The sequence below is a fragment of the Pteropus medius genome, unplaced genomic scaffold (genome assembly GCF_902729225.1).
Source record: "Pteropus medius unplaced genomic scaffold, Ma_sr-lr_union100, whole genome shotgun sequence".
Lineage (NCBI taxonomy): Eukaryota > Metazoa > Chordata > Mammalia > Chiroptera > Pteropodidae > Pteropus > Pteropus medius.
The window spans coordinates 17,824,093-17,847,673 of NW_024346062.1; positions in this window are offsets into that span (position 1 = coordinate 17,824,093).

The following is a 23,581-nucleotide window of genomic DNA, read 5'->3' on the forward strand; positions in this document are numbered from 1 at the left end:
CACTTAGCACACGTGTAGCACTCAACAAAAGCTTACTGAATAAATGGGTAACTTTTGAGGGCCATCTGAAGCAGGACTGTAATAGATGAGATATGTAAAATCTTATGAGAGTTTCTCCAGATCACAGCAGATCCCTATACCTTCTTCTTTTTTCCAATCTAATACTTATGTACAGAACCCCAGGTGTTGGAATGGAAATGCCATTTTCCTTAAATACATTCCTATGCTGGGAAAATATCAGGAAAATGTTTTGCTATACTCTTATCTTTCCAACTTGAGTGTAGACTGATCCAGCTTAGCAACAAAATATTCATGGATCCCCAAAGTAGGCCCAATTCACTTTTTTAAAATATACTTTTCATGTAAGTTTAACTATAAAACTATGGGTAGAATTGTTATGCTTATAACTCTCTATAAAACTAAAATATATTTATACTAAATACAAACAAAATACAGAGTAGACGGAATCCTTAATGTATGTTTCTGGATTTCTCATTTTCTCATCTCCCTCTCTAGAGCCACACAGTACTCAAGTGAGCCCACAATTGGATCTCGGAAGGTAGGTCTCAGGCTTGAAAATTTCAAATGTCATGGGAAAGCAAGTGAGATTTCCACTGTCTCTTATCAGGCAAAGGCTGAAGGCCCAGCTGCATAAGGTACACTAGTTTTTCTTAGAAACATGTAAGAAAAATCAGTAGATCTCAAGGTGACCTGAGCCAAAATTGCTGGTTAATCCATCAAAGAACGATAGGTGTCAACATGCTATTTACACTCTCGAAGGGCTATATCTGCTGACATTTCCTGCTGGAACAAAATAAGCACCTCCATCATGTTTCTAACAGAATCCTATCCCTTATTCCTCCGAATGGCCCTTAGACCAGAGATGTGCCCTTGGGGAGATAGTAAATTAGCCAACTCATTACAAATTAGTTTTGAAAATGATCTAAAGTAGCACAAAGACATGAGTAGAGAAGTTGCTAGATGGCAGTTTGCTTCCTACAGTCCTCACAACTAGGCCCAGAGCCCCATTCTAAGCAGCAAGCCTCTACCTCGGGTACTGCTCACTTGGTTGTTGTTATAGACAGACTTGACGGAATTACATAGGTTTAATAATGCCAAACTTAGAGGGTATTTACTGTGCTATGCTCAGCACTAAGTTCTTTATTATATGTACTCTCTTAAATTTTGAATAAACATAAGAGGAAGTTGTTAACATTTTTTTATAGGTGAGCATCAAGTTTGTCCAACTGAAAAAGAGGCATATCTAGGATTAGGTTTTTTTTCTTTTAATTTCTTCATTCAGTTAATCTATTCAAGGGAAATATTTTTATAATCCTCTGTTATGTCTATGTTCAGAGGAATTTCCATTTTTTATTAATTTTAGACTACAGGAAATGTAGCGTATCTTAAAATTGTTTCGGTCCACTAGATTTTAATATTTTTATCCATCAAATAAAGTCTCCCAGAAACCCAGTATATAAAATGTCCAGATGCAGGCCCGTCCTGCTTAATTCCCTGAATGTTTCCTCTGAGTCTTAAGGCAAAGTATGAAAACCACTAATCTAATTTTAGTATATAATTCAAGAGGACTAGAGCCAAGAAATTTTGAGGCAAAGGTTCAAGGTCACTAGGATTACTATTGGTAGAAATGAGATCGTAATCTAAGTATTCTGACTCTCAGTCCAGGGTGTGTTTTGTTGCTTTTGTTTGATTTTCCATAGCATATTATAATCCAATTAACATTTAATAGCATTTAATAAATTTCAAATTAAGAAATAATGGGAAATTATGTAAGATTTTTGAAAACTTAAGTAGAAATTCAAATCAGATAACCACACATTATTTTGGGTTACTTTTCCTATATCCAGCTACCCAGGGAACTTGCAAATTTAAAGGTGGGAACTTGTAAACTAATCTGAAACCAGTTGTGGTAGGCTGAACAGTGCCCTCTCAAAGATGTCTATGTCCTAATCCTGGGATTTGTGAATATGTTACCTTACATGGTTTATTTATTAGAAAAGAACTACACCTGCCATCTTAATCATTCTCTTGAAAGACTATGTCTGCTGAGATTCCTGCTAGAATAAAATATGAAATGTTCCTCAAGAAGAGCTGATAAGTATAAGATCTCTAAATCTTGAGTTTTTCCTATTATCTTGATATTTGAAGGATATCTTACATGCATATAAAATCCTTATTTTAGTTCACACTTTTTTCATGGAGCTTTATAAAAATGAGGCTCTGCTGCTATCTTGTTTTGCATGTAGATTTCAAAAAAAGTCTGTTGCCAGTCTATTTTACCATTCCACTTACTTGATCTTTGCCTGGAGGCCTTAAAGATTTTATCTTCAACTTTAAAATAGTTTTCCTAGGTTATGTTTCAGAGATGATTATGAGTTGATATCCTTGGGTAACTGGCAGTCTTTCAATGTAGAGATTCCCACATTGTTTAATTTACTGAATGTTTTCTGGGATTATAATTTTAAATAGTGGCTCTACTTATATTAATTATAATTTTAAATAGTGGCTCTACTAATATTAATATTACTCTTTATTGTCCTGGTTAGCATTTCTACTATATGTTTTATGACCCATTTCACTTCTTTATATCATTTTCATTCTTTTGATTGTTTTCCTATCTTCCTCTATTGGTCCTTATTAAATTTCATTTGCATATATTCTCCCTTGGGCACCTCGTAATTCATGTCTGATTTTTTTTTCTTCCATTCTTTTCTTAGTTTAACGAACATTATTTACACTTTATAGTTTTTAATTTCTGCATCAAGGTGATTTTTTAGATCCACAGATACTTGTTTGAGTATATATAATTCTGATGGAATGTTGAATTATATTATCCATTTTCTCAAGGTTATCCTTTGGAGATGGGTTTCCTCACTTGATATGTGTACAATTTTATTTCCTCAGTTTGTATGATAGCTCTCTGTGAACTTGACATTTCTTTTGTTCATTTTTACAGTATTGAGGTAATTTTTACAATATTTCTACCTCAACGATACTCTTCTCTTAGACTTACAGAGTCCATATACTCTGGTAGTTTCTCATTTAATTGTTTTGATTCTGGGATGAGTCTTCCAATTCTACTATTGACTTTCATCCTATAAGATTTTTAATTTTTCTTCTTTTCCTCTTAATATCCAGTTGCTGGTGGCTAGCTAGTCCCTTTGTTTTTATTGTTTTATTTATTTGCTTTTGCCCCTGCAGAAGCTGTGTTTTGAATAGCACCTCTGTAAATAATATTTAAATCATGTATACTTTTATTTTGCTTCCTTGTGGTTCACGCTCTAATCTGCCTAGATTTTTTTTTTTTTTTTTTTTTTTTAGTGTTTTCAAACTAAGGGTAGGTTTAGTATTTCTGGTTAAGCCTGTCTTTTTCTATCCCTTTAATCTCAATTTTTCTTACATTTCTTATTACATATCCCACCGTTTGCCTCATACATCTTTTATTTAATCCAAATTCTGTGTTAAACAGTATCAAAATTACTTGGAAACAGACATATTTAGTCCAGAGTGCGGGGTAAAGTCGAGTAGGCAATTTTTAGATTCTCTGGCAGGCAGGGATGTAGAAGAAGACTGTAAACACTCATACAAAAAATGTTTTACTTGGCATTTGTGCAAATACACACAATACAAATTTGAATCATACCATAATCAGAATCATAAATATTTCTGATACCACTAAATGGTTGTAAAAGGTAAATTACATTTCCTGTCAATGTATGCTATATGATGAAAGCAACTCAAACAGTAGATATAATGCTGCCAGAAAGAATTAATCAGACCTTTTGGCACTTGGAGACATATGTTTATATAAATATGTAAATAAAATTTATACTTATTAGTTCCAAACCATGTAAAAGTAAATGATTAGAAACAAGCATCTGCATATATCTTCACTTTCCCAGATTTAATCTTTTTTTGAGAAATATATATGATACAACTAAAATTATATGTTATATACATATTATTTTTAAAAATGAAAATTTCTAAAAGGAACATATTATGAAAATATGTTCATGTGAATACATATAGATATAATTCACTTCCTTATGATACTGAATACTTATGAAATTGAGTGCTGTTTCATTATGTGTTGTGCTAGTTGTCTAGCTCTCAGTTTCATCACTGTCAGTCTGTACTCTCTTCTGTGACATAGGAGAGATGGAGGCTAACCAACTATGTTATCTGGCTTCAAGTTAAGAGTCTTTCTATGAGAGCCACTGGCAGAATACTGTACAGAGGGGAGAAGAGAATGAGCATTACTTTTTTGTCTCTGGAAATAGCACTGTAAATGGCCAGCAAGTGTGGACTCCAAGGGTCCTACTCGGGCACTGTGGTTCCCGCAGCAGCAGTAACAGCTGTGCTCTGGCATCCTCAGCAACACACTCCATGGGTTTCTGTTTATAGCAGCAGCAAGTTACTGTAGGCTGCTGCCGTAATGGCAAGTGGTGAGGATTTGTCTGAGAGCGAGGTGTCTGCTATCCTGCAAAGAGGTGGTGATGAGTTTCTATCAGTAGTATTACCAGCTGCTGATACCACAGCATTTTGGCTTCTAGGTAATACCATGTTCCATTTTGTTTCTCTAATCATATGGCATAGTAGCAGCTTTCTAATGTTAGTAACCTTTCAACAAATCTGTCTTCTCCTCTTTGAAATTTCAGCCACAGTCATTTTTGTTTTTCTAAAAATATAGATTGTCTCTATGGAAATAGTTTATATTTTCATATGTATGTGTGTGTATGTATATATGTTCAAGTATATGTATATTTCAAGTATATATATTCATGTATGTATATTCAAATGTACAGATATATTTGTTCAAGTGTATATAAATATTTAAGTGCATATATATTCAAGTGTATATATTCAAATGTGTGTTTATATTTATTCAAATGTACACACACACACATACACATTCTCAAGGGATTCCCTATAAGTGGATAATGGCTTTACTCCTAATTTTTACTCTATAAAGAATGTTAAAATGAATATACCTAAACATGTGTATTCATCTGATCATTTCCTTAGAATAATTCAAGGCAAGGGGTGATTGGTCCAAATTATATATATTTTTGTGTGTATGTTGCCATATATTCTACCCAAAATGCTGAGATTTTTCCCCTCTAATGTAGGACACTGCACTTGCCAACACTGAATTATATGTTGTTTTAATCTGCAATATTTCTAAAGACTAAAAATCACAGCTAATCTACTAGGAAAAAATGTGATTGTTTACAACTTAAGACTTAAAGGTCTAAGATTAAAAATATTTCATAAAGCCAGGTTTTTTTCACTTAATAAAATATGAATTTCAGGGTAAGAGGTTCTATTTCCTAAATGTTCTCCCTGACTGAATTGTTCACCTTTTTTTTTAGGCAATCAGGCTAATAAGGTTCCAGAATAGCTGAAGGATAATAACCCATCACTCCTGTATAAAAACTTTTCATATTTACTATGAAAATTTCCACATTTTCTTAGTTTAGTGTGTACTAGCATGTCAGTATTTTTTTATGGTACTCTTACACCAAAAGAAACACTAACAGTTCTTTAAAAGTAGTTAGACCCAAATAACTTAATAAGTAAGTACCTATGTCTTAACCACTGAACACAGGTTGGTCACTGCATGCTTTTCAAACCGTGGATTTATATTGGACATTATGACCCTCCTTTCCTGTCTTACACTGATTTTCATGTTTGGTTTTTAATCAAGCAAACAACTTAAAGTTCAACTTTGCAAATATTTCATCAAAAGTAATCCAATACTAAAAAAAGGTAATCTAATACTGAAACAATGAATTATCTCAAGCTAGTAATTCATGAAGCATCCAGTGGAAGTTGTTTTACTTCCTTTGAAAATGTAAAATACCTTACAGCACCCTGATGATTTTGCTAAGATTTCCCTCGGTGCCTTGACCCACAATTTGAGAACTTCAAGCTCAGTGTTATGGTTTTTTACCTAAGCCTGGAAAAGCTGAAGGTCATTGCCATGCTTACTCTCATAGAGTGATTTGCTTAACTTGAAGTTATTTCCACCACCATGAAAGCTGCTAAAAGATTAACTTCTACCTGCATTTATTTTAAAAATTATCCTTAAGAAAGGTATGTCTCTTACATCTAGCAGGCTTTGTTCTCATTATTTTAATAGCCTTAAAGCTTGATCTCTCTTTCAATGCTAATGCTTTCATGATTTCTTCTCTATATCTTATCATGAAATATCTTTTCCATATCCCTATGTCTTTTAACTTCCTTAAAAATCTAAAACTTTGAACATTCTCTATTCAGTTATCAAACTGAGTTATTTTGCAATAATGAGACAGATTTATTTGCATGCTTTCTTAAGGATATCTGTTGTCAAAGAAAATGCCTTCATGTAAGCACGTTACCTATAAATATTCTTTATTTGGTTAGATGACCTTCAGAAATTTGAGATTCAATGTTTTAGTCAATATCATACTTTCTAAGTTTCAAACATTAAGAAAATTTGTTATCACACATTATTAAGAAGAGATGCAGAATATCATCTTCATTCCTTGGCTACCATTGTCCTTATATTACAAGGGGTCATGCTTATACAAGGTCTGTGTTATTTAACTGTACCTACCTAGAGAGACTTTGGAGTGACTTTCTAATACCATTTTGCCTTACCACTTTTAATAGTTTCCTGGGGCTGCTATAACATAGTACCAAATAACTGAGTGGCTTAAAACAATAGAAATTTATTGTCTGAGTTTTGGAGTCTGGATAGCCAAGGTGTCAGCTGGGCAAAGCTCCCACTGAAATATGTAGAGCAGCAGTCCCAAACTTTTTGGCACCAGGGATCAGTGCTCCTGTGAGAAAATAATGCCTGATGATTTGAGGTGGAGCTGAGGAGGTGATGCTAGCGCTGGGAAGTGGCTACAAAAACTGTAAAGCTCACTTGCTTGCCTGGTGCTCACTTCCTGCTGTGCAGCCCAGTTCCTAATAGGACATGGACTATTACTGGTCTGCAGGCCAGGGTTGGGGACACTCGATGTAGGGGAATCCTTCCTTGTCTCTTTAAGCTTCTCGTGGTTTGCTGTCATTCTTTGGTCTCCCTTGGCTTACAAATGTGTAATTGCAATCTCTACTTTTGTTGTCACATGGTTTTCTCCCTATGAGTCTGTCTTCACTTGGCTGTCTGCTTATAAAGATACAAGTCATATTGGATTAGGGATCCACCCTCTTTTTTTTTTTTTTAACCTCATTTTATCTAATTACATTTTCAATGACCCTATCCCAAATTAGGTCATATTCTGAAGTACTGGAGGATAGAATTTCAACATATCTTTCTGAGGGACATAATTTTTTCCCCGGTCTACCCCACCTCCCCCTTACCCTCTGGTAACCACTAGTCTGTTGTCCATGTCCATGAGTTTCTGTTTGTTTGTCCTGTTCATTTGTTGCTTTTAGGTTTATATCCCACATATGTGATATCATGTGATTTTCAACTTCTGTCTGGCTTATTTCTCTTAGTATGATTATTTCAAGGTCCATCCATGTTGCTGCAAATGGCAGTATTTCATCTCTTCTTATGGCTGAGTAATATTCCATTGTATATATATGCCACAGCTTCTTTAGCTAATCATCTATTAAAGGACACTTTGGTTGCTTCCATGTCCTGGCCACTGTGAATAATGCTACTATGAACATCAGTGTGCAAATATCTTTTCAGATATGAGTTTTCAAGTCTTTGAGGTAAATACCCAGTAGAGGGATTGCTGGATCATATGGTAGATCAATTCTTAGTTTTTTGAGGAACCTCCATATTAAGGGACATAATTTAAACCACAACACTATCGATTCATTTAATAAGAACTTGAATGTATTTAAATTTTCATGGCATGCCATGGAATCATGCTTCTGAGAAATATCTCTTTTATTAAATCATCTATTTACTCTCTATTACTAGGCCCTGAGTATAGTTGATGGGTGCTTTTAGAAATGCTTACATATTTATGTGTTAAGTAACTACAAAAAAGAAATATCATTTAAAATCCCAGTCACATGAAGAACCTACAAATAATTCAGAAAAAACTATCTCAATCTGCATATGGAATAACAGAAATATGAATCTGCTTATGGAATAATAAACACATTGCCATGAGAACACTTAGAAGTTAAGTTTATCCTCCTCTTTGACCCCAGCAGTTGACTCTGCTTTCAGAAAAAACTTCCTTTACATAACCTATTCTCTTAACTCTTGGCTTTCTTCTGAAATCAAAAATGACGAAAATGTCAAAAAGTACCAAAAGGAGGCAGAATATTGAACTAATAGCAAGAAATAACTATATCAAACATTTCTCATCCTTAATACAGTATAAACAAAATTAAAACTGAAAACCCATCTTGTTTTGTACCCCAGTATTCCAAACTCTAAATCCATGAATTTGGCTCTAAATCCATTTAAGTCTTTAGAATACCTTGAGTAACTTCAGGTAACTTATCAGCCAATCATTTTGCACTTACATTTGTTTTCTCATAGTTCAGGGCAATTTTTCAATAATGATGTTTATAACCCCTAGAAACTGAAAATAGACTTCAAGTGGTTCATATCAAGACTTACTATCTGATATTGGATAAAGTTTCAGGAGACAGATAAAATTTTAAATGAAATACAAAATAGTAAAATTTCTTATCTCACAATAGAACATCTTCAATGTAACATTTTTTTAAATCTTGGAAATTCATCAACAATATAGAGGCCACAAAGTAAGTGACTAATAAATAATTATGTAATATATACAATGGAATACTATTCAGTACAGTAATTATGTAGATATGTATTTATTGATATGGAAAATATTGAATGCATATTAGTTTAAAAAGTATCTTTTAAAAATACTTCAAAACAGTAATGAATCTAGTTAACACTTGTATACATTCATATCAAAGATTTTCCAATACATTCAATTACTGTTAATACCTAAAGTGATAAAATGTGAACATTATAAATTTTCTTTCCAATTTTTTAAATATATGATTTTGACTTTATCTGAATTGCTTATAAATTTGTACTTAAACACTAAAATGGATGTTCCACTGGATTAATTTTTCAAATTGGCACCTAAGAAAATAAGGGAAAACTAAAGATGCTGAAATAGTGAACTCTCGCTGTCCCATCTTTGAGTTATAGTATGTATAGGAAAGTTTTAAGAAACTCAAGTTCTCAACATTGATTATATAACCTACACATTGGTCTGGCCTTAAAATACAGTATTGTGGGAGACAAGCAATGGTGTGTAGCATAATTTTTTTCTTAATTTCATAATTTTTTTCTTAATTTCATAATTTTTTTCTTAATTTCATAATTTTTTACAGTTGAGTCTACCTAGGAATGAGTAAAATAACATTGTTTCCTCAATGAAAATGATAAAAATCTAGCTCCTGTATTTGTTATAATGATTAAATAGAATATTTCTGTTCCTTACACTTTGGCTGAGGAAGAAGTAACACATTAAATCAACCCCTCACACTTATTTTTTTTTAAAGTGTACTAATTAGCCTTAAGAGAAAAAAGCCAGAAAGAAGATCAGATAAATGTACATAAGAATTAGCAGTGTAGAGAAAGACTTAGATAAGAGGAACTCAGATTTGACTCCAACAACTGTCTTTCTAAAACCCTATGGTTCTTTTCTCTTTATTCCCTTTCCTTTTTAAATTTAAAAGATATTTAAGTGTCCATAAAAATTTTAGGATTGTTTTCATTCTGTGAATAATGCCATTGAAATTTTGATAGGGATTGCATTGAATCTGTAGATTGCCTCAGGTAATATGGACACTTTAATAATATTCTTCCAATTCATGAACATGTAATATCTTTCCATTTATTTGTGTCTCATTCAATTTCCTTTATCAATGTCTTAGTGTACAGATCTTTCAGCTTCTTGGTGAAATTTATTCTTAGGTATTTTATAATTTTTGATGCAATGTAAATGAGATTTTTAAAAATTTTTTCCTTTCTAATAATTTGTTATTCATATATAGAAATGCGACACATTTTTGTGTATTGATTTTGTATCCAACAACATTACTGAATTTATTAATTAGTTCTTATAATTTTTCGGTGGATTCTTTAGGGTTCTCTTTAAGACCATGTCATCTGTAAATAATAATTTTTACTATTCCTTTTTAATTTAGATGCCTGTTATTTTTGTTGCCTCATTGCTGTGGTTAGGACTTCCAACACTATGTTGAATAAGAGTGGTGAGAATGGACATATTTGTCTTGCTCCTGATCTTAGAGGAAAAGCTTTCAGCTTTTTACTTTGAGCATGCTAGCTGTGGGCCTGTCATACATGGCTTTTAACATCTTGAGGTATTGTCCTTCTATACACACTTTGTTAAGAGTTCTTATAAATAGATGTTGAATTTCTATTGTTATTTATTGTGGAAACTGGTAAATGTTTCCTGGGACAAAAATATGAAAAGTATTAAGGATAGAGTTTTAAAAACATACTACATTTTGGAGGACGCAATTTTGTTTTTTAAGAAAATGAACCTTGTTGCAATGCCATTAATGTTTTCTTTTAGTTAATACCACATAAAACAACATTCTCATACTTGAATGCCTAAAATAAGCACTTTTACATAATTGTAATTTATTGGTTTACATAGGAAAATTTTGGGGAGATAAAACATTAATAATGATTGCAACTTATTGGGTTTATGGTGGTTCTATTCTCATTTTATGTAATTTTTCTATATTTTCAAGCATTTCCTTAAAAAGAACATAAAACATATACTTCTAAAGTAATGCGAAAAAATGCTTAAAGAGTGTGATGGTTATGTTACGTGTCCACTTGAGTAGGCTAAGGGATGCCCAGATTGCCAGTAAAACATTATTTCTGAGTGTGTCTGTGAAAGAGATTAACATTGGAACTGGTGAACTGAGTAAAGCAGATGGCCCTCCACAGTGCGGTGGGCAGAATCCAGATCACTGGGTGAAAACAGAAAAGGCAGAGAAGGGGCTATCTGTGCTGTCTGCTCGAGCTGAGACCTGTCTTCTCCTGCCCTCTAACATTGGTGCCCCTGGTTCTCAGGTCTTCAGACTCAGACTGAATTACACCACCATCTACCCTGGTTCTCTAGCTTGCAGACACAGATCAAGGGACTTCCTGGCTTCCACAACCATGAGAGCCAAGTCCTGTAATATATCTCTCCTACTGGTTCTGTTTCTCTGAAGAACCCCAATAATACGGGGAGCATCTTTTAGGTGATAGCACTATATTTCTAAAAAGTTATTAAATTTCAGTGAGTAGAAACTTAAGGCTCTAACTTCTGACGCTGAAGTTAGTTCAATTTGCTTATTTGATGAAAGATTTTAACATAAACACACAACCTAACCAACGTGAACTATGGGATCTGTGGATTGAATGTATGTGATTGATTACAGAATAGGATTTGGATAATACATAATCCCTGTCCTGGAATACAATTCAATACTGGAGGCCTATATATTCACAAGCAGAAATGGTAATAAAATCTAGTAAGTGTTTAATAAGGGTACAAAATTCTGTAGTAAAACAGGGTAAAAACACCCATTACCTCCCAAGGAGTTACAGAATAACAACAGAAAAGGGAAATTTGAACTGAGTAATTATATATTTAAAAGGGGAATAGGAGTTTAAGATAAATACTAAAAGAAGAAAAATGTGCAAGAGACACATTAAAGAATATGATGTTCTCCCTGGTTTAGTGGTGATAAACTTTTTTAGTATTTTTGTCTATAAAACTCTATTTTCCTTCAGTTCTGAATGATAACCTTGCACGGCAAGAGCATTCTAAGTTCACGGTCCTCTGATGCTATCTTTTACCCGCTTCCCATGTCATCTTTTACTCATGCTTTTGATAATTTTGTCTTTCTTTTGTTCTGGGTCAGTCTAGTTAAAGATGCATTAGTTTTGATGATCCATACCAACAATGAACATTTTGTTTCATTGATTCTCTGATTTTCTCTTTTCATCAATTTTTTTCACTCATTTTATCATCTTGGCTTTGGTTTAATTTGATCTGTTTTATTGATTTGTTTAGATGTTCATTTTAGTTTTAAATATTTAGGCTTTATTAACATGAGACATTTCTTTTTTGAATAGAAAACTTTAAAGCTATAAATTTTCCTCTAAACCCTGCTTTACTTGAATTCTGTAAGATTCAATATGTTGTACTTTTATATTCAATTCAAAATACATTTTCCTTATTGGCTTCTCCTTTGACCCATGGGTTATTTAGAACTGTGTAGGTTGCCAGATACTTGAGAAGTTCCCAAATTTCCCCTTTTTATTGATTTCTAACTTATTCCTTGTAGTTAGAGAACATATTGTGTGTGAATTCAGTCCTTTCAGTTTATTAAGATATGCTTTAGAGCCAAGCAGATGGTCTTTCTTGGAGAATGTTCTCTTGTGCTTGAAAAACAAAATGTATATTCAGCCTTAAAGTGGATTACTTTATAAATATCAAGTAAGTCAAGTTGTTTGATAGTTTATTCATGTTATACTGTTCTTATATTCTGTGTAGTCGTTCTGTCCATTATTGAAAATGGTATATCAAATCTTTCTACTGTTTTCTGCTCTTGATTTTTGTCAATTTTTACTTTATGTATTTTAAGGATCTAGGTATTCAGAAATAAAAGCACAAAGTTTTATATACAAATGTTCATAGCTGCTTTATGCACAGTAGCAAAAACAATCAGATGTCTATCAAACAATGTTGTATATCTATATAATAGAATGCTAACTTTTTAAAAATACTAAGAAATCAACAAAAACAAGATATACCTGCAACATAGATTAATACAAAAATCAGGATTCTGAGTGAAAGAAGCCATATTGCAATAAAAACTTGTTATTTCATTTATATAAAACTCTAGAGAATGCAAATCTATAATGACAGCAAGCCAATAAGTGGTTGCCTGAGGCTGGGAGCAGTGGAAGAGAGAGACTTCAAATAGCCATGGGAAGATTTCTGTGGAAGTTGGAAATGTTATGTGTCTTGATTGCAGCAGTGGTTTCATAGGTGTGCATATTTGACAGAACTCATCAAATTGTCAACTCTGATGTAGTTTATTGCATGTTATATATGTATGGGTAAGTTTACACACATAGTTCAATACAGTTGATAACATACATAATTCACACATATATCCTTAATTATGTGGGCTGCTTCTCTTAGAAAAATAACTTATTTAAATTTGAGATGGATAAACACATTCCAATGGCAATGAAGAAGGCAATATAAAGACAGTTTGGAAATTCTAAGTTTTTAAGCCTTTAGGATGCAGAATGTTAGACCCTTTTATGCACACATGATTGGTTTAACCCACTTTTAACAATCTTAAAGACCTTTGGCTAAAATAAATTACACAATATTCTAAGTATTTTACACAATATTCTAAGTATTTTCATAAACATTAAAATCATTATATTAGTAATGAGCAAGCAAACTACTAGTCACGGCACTTTGGGGTAATGTAAGTGATCAAATTTCAGACATTATGGTTGTGATGATCTAAAACAAGAATGTAAGTTATTGCTTTATTTCATATAAATTTGCAAAACCAAATATTTTCTAAAGAATGATTCAGAAAAGACGATTAATATGTCACATTCAAAGCTGCCTAATTTATTTATCAACCATCATTACTTGAGCTCTTCACTCAGTTTTGCACCTGGGGATATAGATATAACAAGTCTAACAGGGTCTTTACCCTCACTGAAGTTAAAGTCCAATAGGTACACAAAATGAATGATTAACTCTGTAAAGACTTTTCTAAAAAACATATTTCTAAGTGCTATAAATGTAATATGAAGTGATAGAGGACAGTAGTTAAGTGTGAAGGTGAGGGAAACTCCTTTTTTTTGTATTTTAAAGGGAGAATGCTTCCTTGGACTGATATTTGAGCAATGGTACCCTTAAGTCATCTGTGTAAACATCTCCAGGAAGAGTGTTCAAGACATAGGTCATAGACAGCAAATGCAAAGTGCCAGAGACCACAATGACCTCTGTATGTTCTACTGTATGTATAGAAGGGACACAGTGAGCCTGAAATTGGTAGGTTGAGTTGCAGCTGGGGGAGAAATTGGGTGAAAAGAGAAAATTCACTAATTTGACTAATTTACTGAACAATAGAATTCCTCAAATTATCAATACTTCTTAACTTCATAAGTGAGCATGTAACATTATAGGGTAAACAAAAATAAAATTTGAGACATTCATATAAAAATATTTCTTTATGCAGCACTTAAAAAAAAGTCTGCAATTGTAGAACTCAAAACTACTTTCAAGAATACATTCAATATTTACCTGATTGATCAGATATGCATCTTTAGAAACTGAAGATGTTCACCTCACTGTTGAAAATGAGGTGGAAAGAAGGAGTTGCAATAGTTTCACAGTGAAATGTGGAATTGATAATTCATACTTTTGGTTACCTGAAGTTCAGGAAAACAGTTTAGTCACTAAAATGTAAGCAGGCAGTCTTTATGAAAAAGCAGTTACTCCTTTGGTAACAAATCATTTGATCATTTTCTGTAATGTGAGCAAATACATGTTTTATAAAAGGTGTGTGTAAATAGGAAGTTTAGTTTTATAGCCATTGTCCAATTGACTTTAAACTGCTCACGTGTTCACCCGCTCAGTAATTTATAGTTGGCTGATTTGAAAGCTTCTAACCTTTGGAATTTATTGTATAAAAATTTCATCATGCAGCTTCAAATAGTAGATTTAATTAATGTCTTTAAATATTCATTGCCTTAGTCTCATAATCATTTAAGTTTAAGATTCCCCACTGTCAGCTTCTAAACTCTTAGAGTTAGAACACAGAAGCAGGATTTCATGTAATATTTGATTAGTGATCTTTAACTAGCAGCTGTCTCCTTTCTTCTGTTCATTTTTCACATTTCATATCTCTGGGATTTTTTACAAGATATAAAATACAAATTCAATTATTAAGTCGTCACCTAAAATAAATGAGTTCTTTATTGCTATACCTATGTGTTGTAGCAGAAACGTAATTTTGAATAAATAAATAGACAAATAGATAATGTGTACATAGATAACTAACACAAAAGAAAGAAAAAAAAAAAATTTAGTCCATCCACCAGGTATGCAGAAAGGGCTAGCCATATGGCTAGGTGCTGAATAAATACCACCTTTAAAACTGAGCTGTTATATATACATAATATTATTACCTCATTTGAAAAGCAGACATTCAAAGAAACTTGGGTGAGCCAAGTGACTAAGGGCAAAAAAACAGACTCAAAACCAAGTCTTTATGTCTCCAAAGCCCTGGTGTTCCCTTTGTGCCATGTTACTGCTAAGAGACTGAATGTCAAAAACAATGAATCAATTGATCATTTATTAAGGTATTCTTTGTTTTCATGTGTCAATGGAAATTAAGTTATAACAGTGTTGTTCATGAGGTCCACAACCTGGCACTTGTCCTAAGCAGAATATGTATCTACTGGGCCCCAAAGAGTAGCTGCTTTCAGGGCCCTTTACTTGATCCCACATTACCAAATGACTGTCCTCATTTCATTCAAGTCAGCTGTACTGAATAAGAGTAAAGAATATAGTCATAGGAATGCATATTTTAATGTGCTTTTTTCCACCTTTTCCCCTTTTCTCATCTAAAGAATTCTGCCTTTTTTTCACTTAGTGTTTTCTTACTTTAAGGAGGTGCCTATCACCAGGAATTTTTTTATGTGCAATTTGGGGAAAATAAAGGAATAGAAACAACAGAAAAACTAGCATATTCTAGATAGAGAGGCTATGAATGCAGAATAAGGCTATTAGAGATTCTAGATACTCAGGGGAGAGAGGTTAGTTAGTCATAGTGGGGTAAGATTAAAATGCTGAGATGGCAATGAGACAGTGTTGAAGGGATTCCTTTCTGGAGTGTGGATAGTGAAAATCCTTGAGTTTGAGAAGTAAATAGAGATTTTATGGGTTGATGAAAGGAGATTTCAGTAAGTTTTATGGATTACGCAGTTGGTTTTCTGGATTTGGGGACTCTTGCATAATACTCTGACATGCCACAGGCTTGACCATTTCTTGCACGGGAATGATTAATCCATCTGTGGATATGGACTGGAAAATTTGCTGAGAGAGCCTCACAGTGTGAGGGTACTATACTGTAATCTCTCTTAGAGTTAACAAGGAAAAGTTGTACCTGATTATTACTGTGGATGACTTTGGGTGTAAAAGATTGTGGCAAGTTATGCCACGTAGTAGAAAAATAGTGATAAGGTTTGATTGCCAACAAAGTGGACAACCTAGAAGGAATCAGTGTTAAACCTCGACCTTAAATTAGGGTTAGTGATGCTCACGCATTTGAAGCTATTCAGAAAGAAACATCAGCTGAAACAGTATCTGGTTTCTCATTTTGAACAATATGAGATGCTTTGTAAAATATGCTTCTGTCAAAGAGAGCTATATATTTCATTCGCTGCTCTTATATAAACAACTTATTAAATAATCTATACCCTAACAAGAAGAAGAGAGTTTTTACTACCTTTTAAAAAACAAGCACTTTGTTTTTGTTTTTTAGATTCCACATACAGGGAGATCATATGGTACTTAACTTTTTCTGTCTGATTTACTTAACTTCACATAATGCACTTGAAGATGGTGCATGTTACAAATAGCAAGATTTCATTTTTTTTTATGTCTGAATAATATTCTAGTATATATCCCACATTTTCTTTATACATTCTTCCACTAATAGATATTACGGTTGCTTCCAAGTCTTGGCTATTATAAATAATGCTGCAATGAACATAGGGTGCATATATCTTTTCGAATTAGTGTATATTCTTCAGATAAATACCCAAAATGGAAGTGCTGGATCATATGGTAGTTCTACTTTTTATTTTTTGTGGAACATCTGTTTTCTGCAGTGGCTGCACTAATTTATATCCCCACCAACAGTACACAAGGGTTCCCTTTTCTTCATGTCCTTGCCAACACTTATTTCTCTTCTTTTTGATAATAGTGATCTAACAGGTATAAGATGATATTTCATTGTGGTTTTGATGTGCATTTTCCTAACGATTAGTAATGTTGAGCATCTTTTCATGTATCTGATGGCATTTGTATATCTTCTTGGAAAAATGTCTATTCAGATCCTTAGTCCATTTCTTAATTGGATTATCTTTTTGCAGTTGAGTTCTATGAGCTTTTTATAGATTTTGGATATTAAGCCTATATCAGATATATGATTTGTAAATATTGTCTCCCCTTCAGTAGGCTGACTTTTCATTTTGTTGAGAGTTTCCTTTGCTGTGCAGAAACTTTTATTTTGATATAGTCTCATGTGTTTATTTTTTAGTTTCCTTTGCTTTTGGTGCCAAATCCTGGATTATCGCTAAGACAAATGTCAGGGAGCTTTCCACCTATGTTTCTTCCAGGAGTTTTATGAAGACTTTAATCCTTTTCAAGTTAATTTTTGTTTTTGGTATAAAATAATGCTCCAGTTTTATTCTTTTGCATGAAGATGTCCCAATTTTCCCAGTACCATTTATTAAAGAAACTGTCTTTTCCCCCATTGTATATTTTTGGTTCCTTTGTTAAATTGACCATGTACATGTGGGTTTATTTCTGGGCGCTCTATACTGTTGCATTGATTTATGTGTCTGTTTTCATGCCAATACCGTACAGTTTTGATTACTATAGCTTTGTAATATAGTTTGAAATCAAAGGCGTGTGATGCCTCCAGTTTTGTTCTTTCTCATAATTGTTTTGGTTATGTGGGGGCTTTTGGAGTTCCATACAAATTTTAGGACTGTTTATTCTATTTCTGTGAATAATGCCATTGCAATTTTGATAGAGAATGCATTGAATCTGTAGATCGTTTTGAGTAGTATGCACAGTTTTACAGTATTCTTTCAATCTGTAAATATAGATTATTTTTCATTTTGTGTCTTCTTTCATCAATGTCTTATACTTTCCAGTATACAGATTGTTCATCTCCCTGGTTTATTCCTAGATATTTTATGCTTTTTGATGTAACCATGAATGGCATTATCTTTTTAATTTCTTTTTTGAAAGGTCATCATTATTGTAGAGAAATGGAACAAATTCTTGTAGGTTGATTTTGTATCCTACAACTTTACTGTATTCATTGATTATTTCTAACAGTTTTAGGGTAGAGTCTTTAGGGTTTTCTCTATATAATATCATGTCATCTGAAAACAGTGACAATTTTACTTCTTCCATTCCAATAAGGATGACTTTTTAATATATTTATTGCCTAATTAGTTTGGGTGGGACTTTCAATACTTTCAATCATTAGTATAAGTGGTGAGAGTGGGTATCCGTGTCTTATTTGATCTTTGAGAAAAAGCTTTCAGCTTTTCACCACTGAATATGATATTAGCTGTGGGTTTGTCATATATGGCCTTTGTTATGTTGAGATACTTTCCTCTGCATCTACTTTTTGAGAGTTATCACAAATGCATGTTGAATTTCATCAAATGCTTTTCTGCATCTATTGAATTTACCATATGTTTCATCCATCATTTTATTGATATATCTCATTGATTTATTAGATGTTGTATTCCATGCATTTCTGTGATATATCCCACTTGATCATGGTATATGATCCTCCTACTGTATTGTCAAATTCACTTCGCTAATATTTTGTTGAGGATTTTTGCATCTATCTTCATTAAAGATATTGGTCTGTAATTTTCTTTCCTTGTGACATCCTTGTCTGGTTTTGGTATCAGGGTAATGCTGGTTTCATAAAATATGTTTGGAAGTGATCCATCTTCTATTTTTTAGAAATACTTGAGAAAAATTCTTATAAGTTTTCTAATTTCACCAATGAAGCCATCTGGCTCTGGACTTTTGTCGGGAGGTTTTTGATTACTGATTTAATCTCCTTACTATTAATTAGTCCATTCAGATTTTCTGTTTCCTTATGAATAAGTCCCAAATGAGTCACATGTTTCTAGGAATTTTTCTGTTTCTTCTAGGTTGTTGGCTTATAATTGTTCTTATCGGTCTTTTATGATCCTTTGCATTTTTGTGGTACAAGTTGTAACATCTCTTTCCTTTTTATTTAAGTCATTTTTCCTATTTTTTTTTTCTGGTGAGGCTAGCTAAATGTCAATTTTTGTTATCTTTTCAAAGAACAAGCTCTTAGTTTCACTGATATTTCTATTGTCTTTAGTGTTTCACTTATTTCTGCTGTGATCTTTCTTTTTTTCTACTATCTTTGGGTATCATTTGTTCTATTCTAGTTCTTTGAGTTATAGATTATTTTATTTGAGATTTTTCTTATTTTTGAGTTCAGCATTTATCATTATGAACCTCCCTCTTAGAACTACATTGGCTGTATCTCATTAGTATTTTGCACTTCCATTTTATTTCTCATTTTTCTTCTTTTACTCATTGTTCGTTCAGTAGCATGTTGTTTATCTCATTTTTGTGAATTTTCCAGTTTTCTTCTTGTAATTGATTTCTAGTTTTATACCATTGTGTTTGGAAAAGATGTCTAATATTTCGGTCTTATATTCAGACTTGTTTTGTGCACTAATATATGATCTATCCTGGAGACTGTTTTATGTGCACCTGAAAAGAATGTATTCTACTGCTTTTGAATAATATGATTGCCATATATCTCTTAAGTCCATCTTATCTAACATGTCTTTTAAGGCTGATATTTCCTTATTTTCTGTCTGCATAACCCCATTTATATGAGATATTAAAGTCCCCTACTATTATTGTGCTATCTCTCCCTTTAGGTCTGTTAATATTTACTTTATATATTTAGGTGCTCCTATGTTGAGTTCATAAATATTTACAAATATTATCTTCTGATTACTGATGTCTACCTCTTCCAAAAATAGTACACATCCTATTGACTCATACCTCCATTTGTCTGAATGCCAACTAAAATATCTGCTTAATAACTTTTTTTCATATTATACAACTAGGAGATAGGTTGCAAAAAATGGTTTAAGAAAACTACATAATATATTTTTAAACCATCTAAGAGAACTAATGAAAATATTATATATATATAAATACACTTAAATTTTATAGCTAAAAAGTTGTTTAAAGAATTCTTTTGAAGGGATAAGTTATTTCTTGAATAATGTAGCATTTGGAGTGAGCAACTTCTATGAATAGGTAATCAAATTTATTTTAGCTATGTTCTCATTTGAAAATTAGAATGTAAATTTAGATGTTCATTTGAGTGGATCCAGCTGGAGAACATATATATCTAGTTAATTGATGCATCTAATTAACTCATTATTCTGATAAACATTTTCCTTAATCACCTCTGTGCACTGAAACAAGTTGTAAATTCATAAATTAAAAAATGTACATTAAGGGTTAAATAGTCAGATGTCTTGATGCTTTGTGGAACATATAGTTCCCTATGCCATGTTCAATTTTGAGGTAACTTTTCTCAATGTTATTTTTAATTATTATGAATACAGTGAAAAAATCAAACTGGAATCCCAAGATTATTTACTAGTTATTGGACTTACATTTGTTTAACACTGTGATTTTATCATTGGCATCCCTTGATAGTCTTTTAAAGTATCATTTGATTTGCCATACACCTGAAAATAAACTTTGAAATTTTTTCCCCAATGTGAAGTATTGTTATTGCATAACTCTAATACTAAAAGTACTAATACTAATAATCTTGGCCATATCATCAGGATTAGTGACATGAGTCTCATGCATGTAGGGTTAATTGAAAATTATAAAATGTAATCTTGTTTTCCTAGAAGTAGAAAAATGAGAAATTGCTCTCGGTAAATGAGGTTTTTGTATATTAATTCATCTAAAGTTTCCTAAGTCTTTCACTAGAAAAAAAAAAAATAAAGCATTACCTTCAAATGTTTTGACATCTGTATTGAAAAAAATTGCTATACGGTAGTAATTTAAGTTATTGTAATTTTCACTCCTGAAGGCTTTAGAAATCATGATATCAATGAACCAGAGGCTTCATTATTCTCGCACCATAAAAAATGAGTTCTCGATGAGTAAGCAAGTGGATATTTGTAAGACTAATTGTTTTGATTTAGCGTAGTGAATGAGTTCATAAAAAGTACAGAAGACAACTGAAAGTAAACAGCATGAAACAGACATCGTAATTGAACAGTGGATTACTCTCTAGATATTGGGAGGATATGTGCAGTTTGTGGGTTAAGAATAAGCTTTGCCTTGGGAAGAGGGAGGCATTAGTCAAAGGGGTATAATTAGACATGACGAATAAGTCCCAGAGATCTGCTGTACAGCATAGCACCTATAGTTAATACTGTATTATATACTTAAAAATTCACTGAGGGGAGATCTTATGTCTAGTGTTCTGGAGGTTATGGAAATGTTTATGGCAGAGATTGTGATGATAGTTTCATGGGAGGATACTTATCTCCAAAGTCATCAAGTTGTAGACATTAAATATGTACAGCTTTTTATAAATCAATCATACTTTAATACAGTTAATTTTTTTTAAAAAGTATGAATAAAAGCTGAGTTGGCAAATACCACTCAAGCCCATGTCAGTTGGCATATTAAATGGCCTGATGAATTAAACCTAGATATGGGTATAAATTTTATTGCCACTTATATTTTGTATGTGCATAAGAGAAAGGGTAATTTAAATGTTTTTCAAATAGACATATTTTTCTTTTTCATTCCTTATGTAATTTCTATTCAAATCATGATAATGTATTTTTGCATAAAATTTTTAAAATTTCACATATTTGCGTGATTATATTCAAATTTTATAGCTGAATATTTAAGAGAAGAGAAACTGAGTGATCCAGTAAACACTACTTTTTAAAAACAATGACTTTGAAAAGAAACCCAAAACAGGTTCATGGTGACTGAACAGGGAAAAACTTAATGGACTTTTTTTACTTTCTTTTGAATGTACTAATATAGTTAATTATTGAGGATGTTGAATATTTCATGCTCATTTTTCCTCAAATCCTTAGGGAGAGTTTACAAATGTTCACTTGCAATCTATGACAAATAGAAGCTAGATCCAGGAATACAGAGAGAGGCTCCATTTACACCACCATTTATCTTCCCAGCAAACACTTAGTGCTTCATATTGGGATAGGGTAAGTCCAATACAGGCTCTGCCCTCCGGGAATTACACACAGTTCCTTAAAATTGTAAATTGAGTGGCTCTTTACAATTCATTAGATGTTGACCTCAGACAAGATGCCTGTCTTTGAATCCAGGACACTTGTGTAAGCATTCCTGGCCACTGCATGTCATATCAGAAGCAAAGGGGATATGGCACAAATTCATGGCAACAAACATTGTATTAACAGTCTTTAAACAGATATGACTAGAATTAACCTCACTTGAGTAATATAATTAATGCATAGACAAAATGTAATAGAAGGTCCATTTAGAAATGAACATTTTTTTAGTAATTAAAAATAAAGCATTTTTATAAAATGTATATAAATTTAAAATATAAAAAATATTTTTTTATATTTTATAAAAATTTTATATTTTATGAAAAATTTTATAAAAATTTTTATAAAATTTTTACTTATTTTTTAATTATATTTATTTTTATACACACAAGTGTGACTATATTAAATAGTCACTTCTCACCTTATAGGGAACCCAGTAATGAGGTTCTTAAGACTCTCATGGCTTATTGGCCTCTGCTGATAGTGAATTGTGTGTGGTCACAGCAAATTACTAACACATTGAAACAATGAAAGGATAATTCTTTTATGAAATTACCCAGAAGGAATCAAAAGGCTGGAAAGGTGTTAAGAATTTGGAAAACATATGCCTTAGGTATGATTAATTTTTAAAAGTTTGATTCAAATAATGAAGTCAAGAGAAAAAAAACACAAAATTCAGTAAATCAAGATGAAGGTTTTAGCTTTGATTTCTTCATGGTTTTCTATTGAGAAGCAAATTCCTAGTCAGAATATTATACAGAGAGCAAAATTATATTTATTTATAAGAAGTAGTATCTTCAAGAACTTTGTATTAGTTTCCTGTTACTGCTATAACAAATTATTAGTGGCTTAAAAAAACAAATTTATTCTCGTATAGTTTTGGAGATTAGAAGTCTGAAATAGGTTGCATTGGGCTAAAATCAGTGTCAGCTAGGATGTGTTCCCTCTGAAGGCTCTAGAGAATAATCATGTTTTTTTGCCTTTTCAAACTTCTAGAGGCCACCTGCATTCCTTGGCTTGTGGCCCCACATCATTTAGATCTATGCTCTATTAATCACATTTCCTGATTATGACCCTTCTGCCTGCCTTTTTTTCTTATAAACCCTTGTGATTACACTGACCGTACATGTAATCCAGGGTTATCTTTCATCTCAAGATCTTGAATGTAATCAATTTACAAAATCTCTTTTGTCATGTAAGATAAGATATGCATAGATTCTAAAGATTAGAAGTAGATGCTTTTGGAGAACTGTTATGCTGCCTGCCACAAGTTTATAGCACTGCTTATTATGGGGGAAAATGTGCTATCATAGAGTATTGTACATGGAAAAAAGTATGGATCCAAGCCCTGGCTCTGCTAATATCACTTTGACA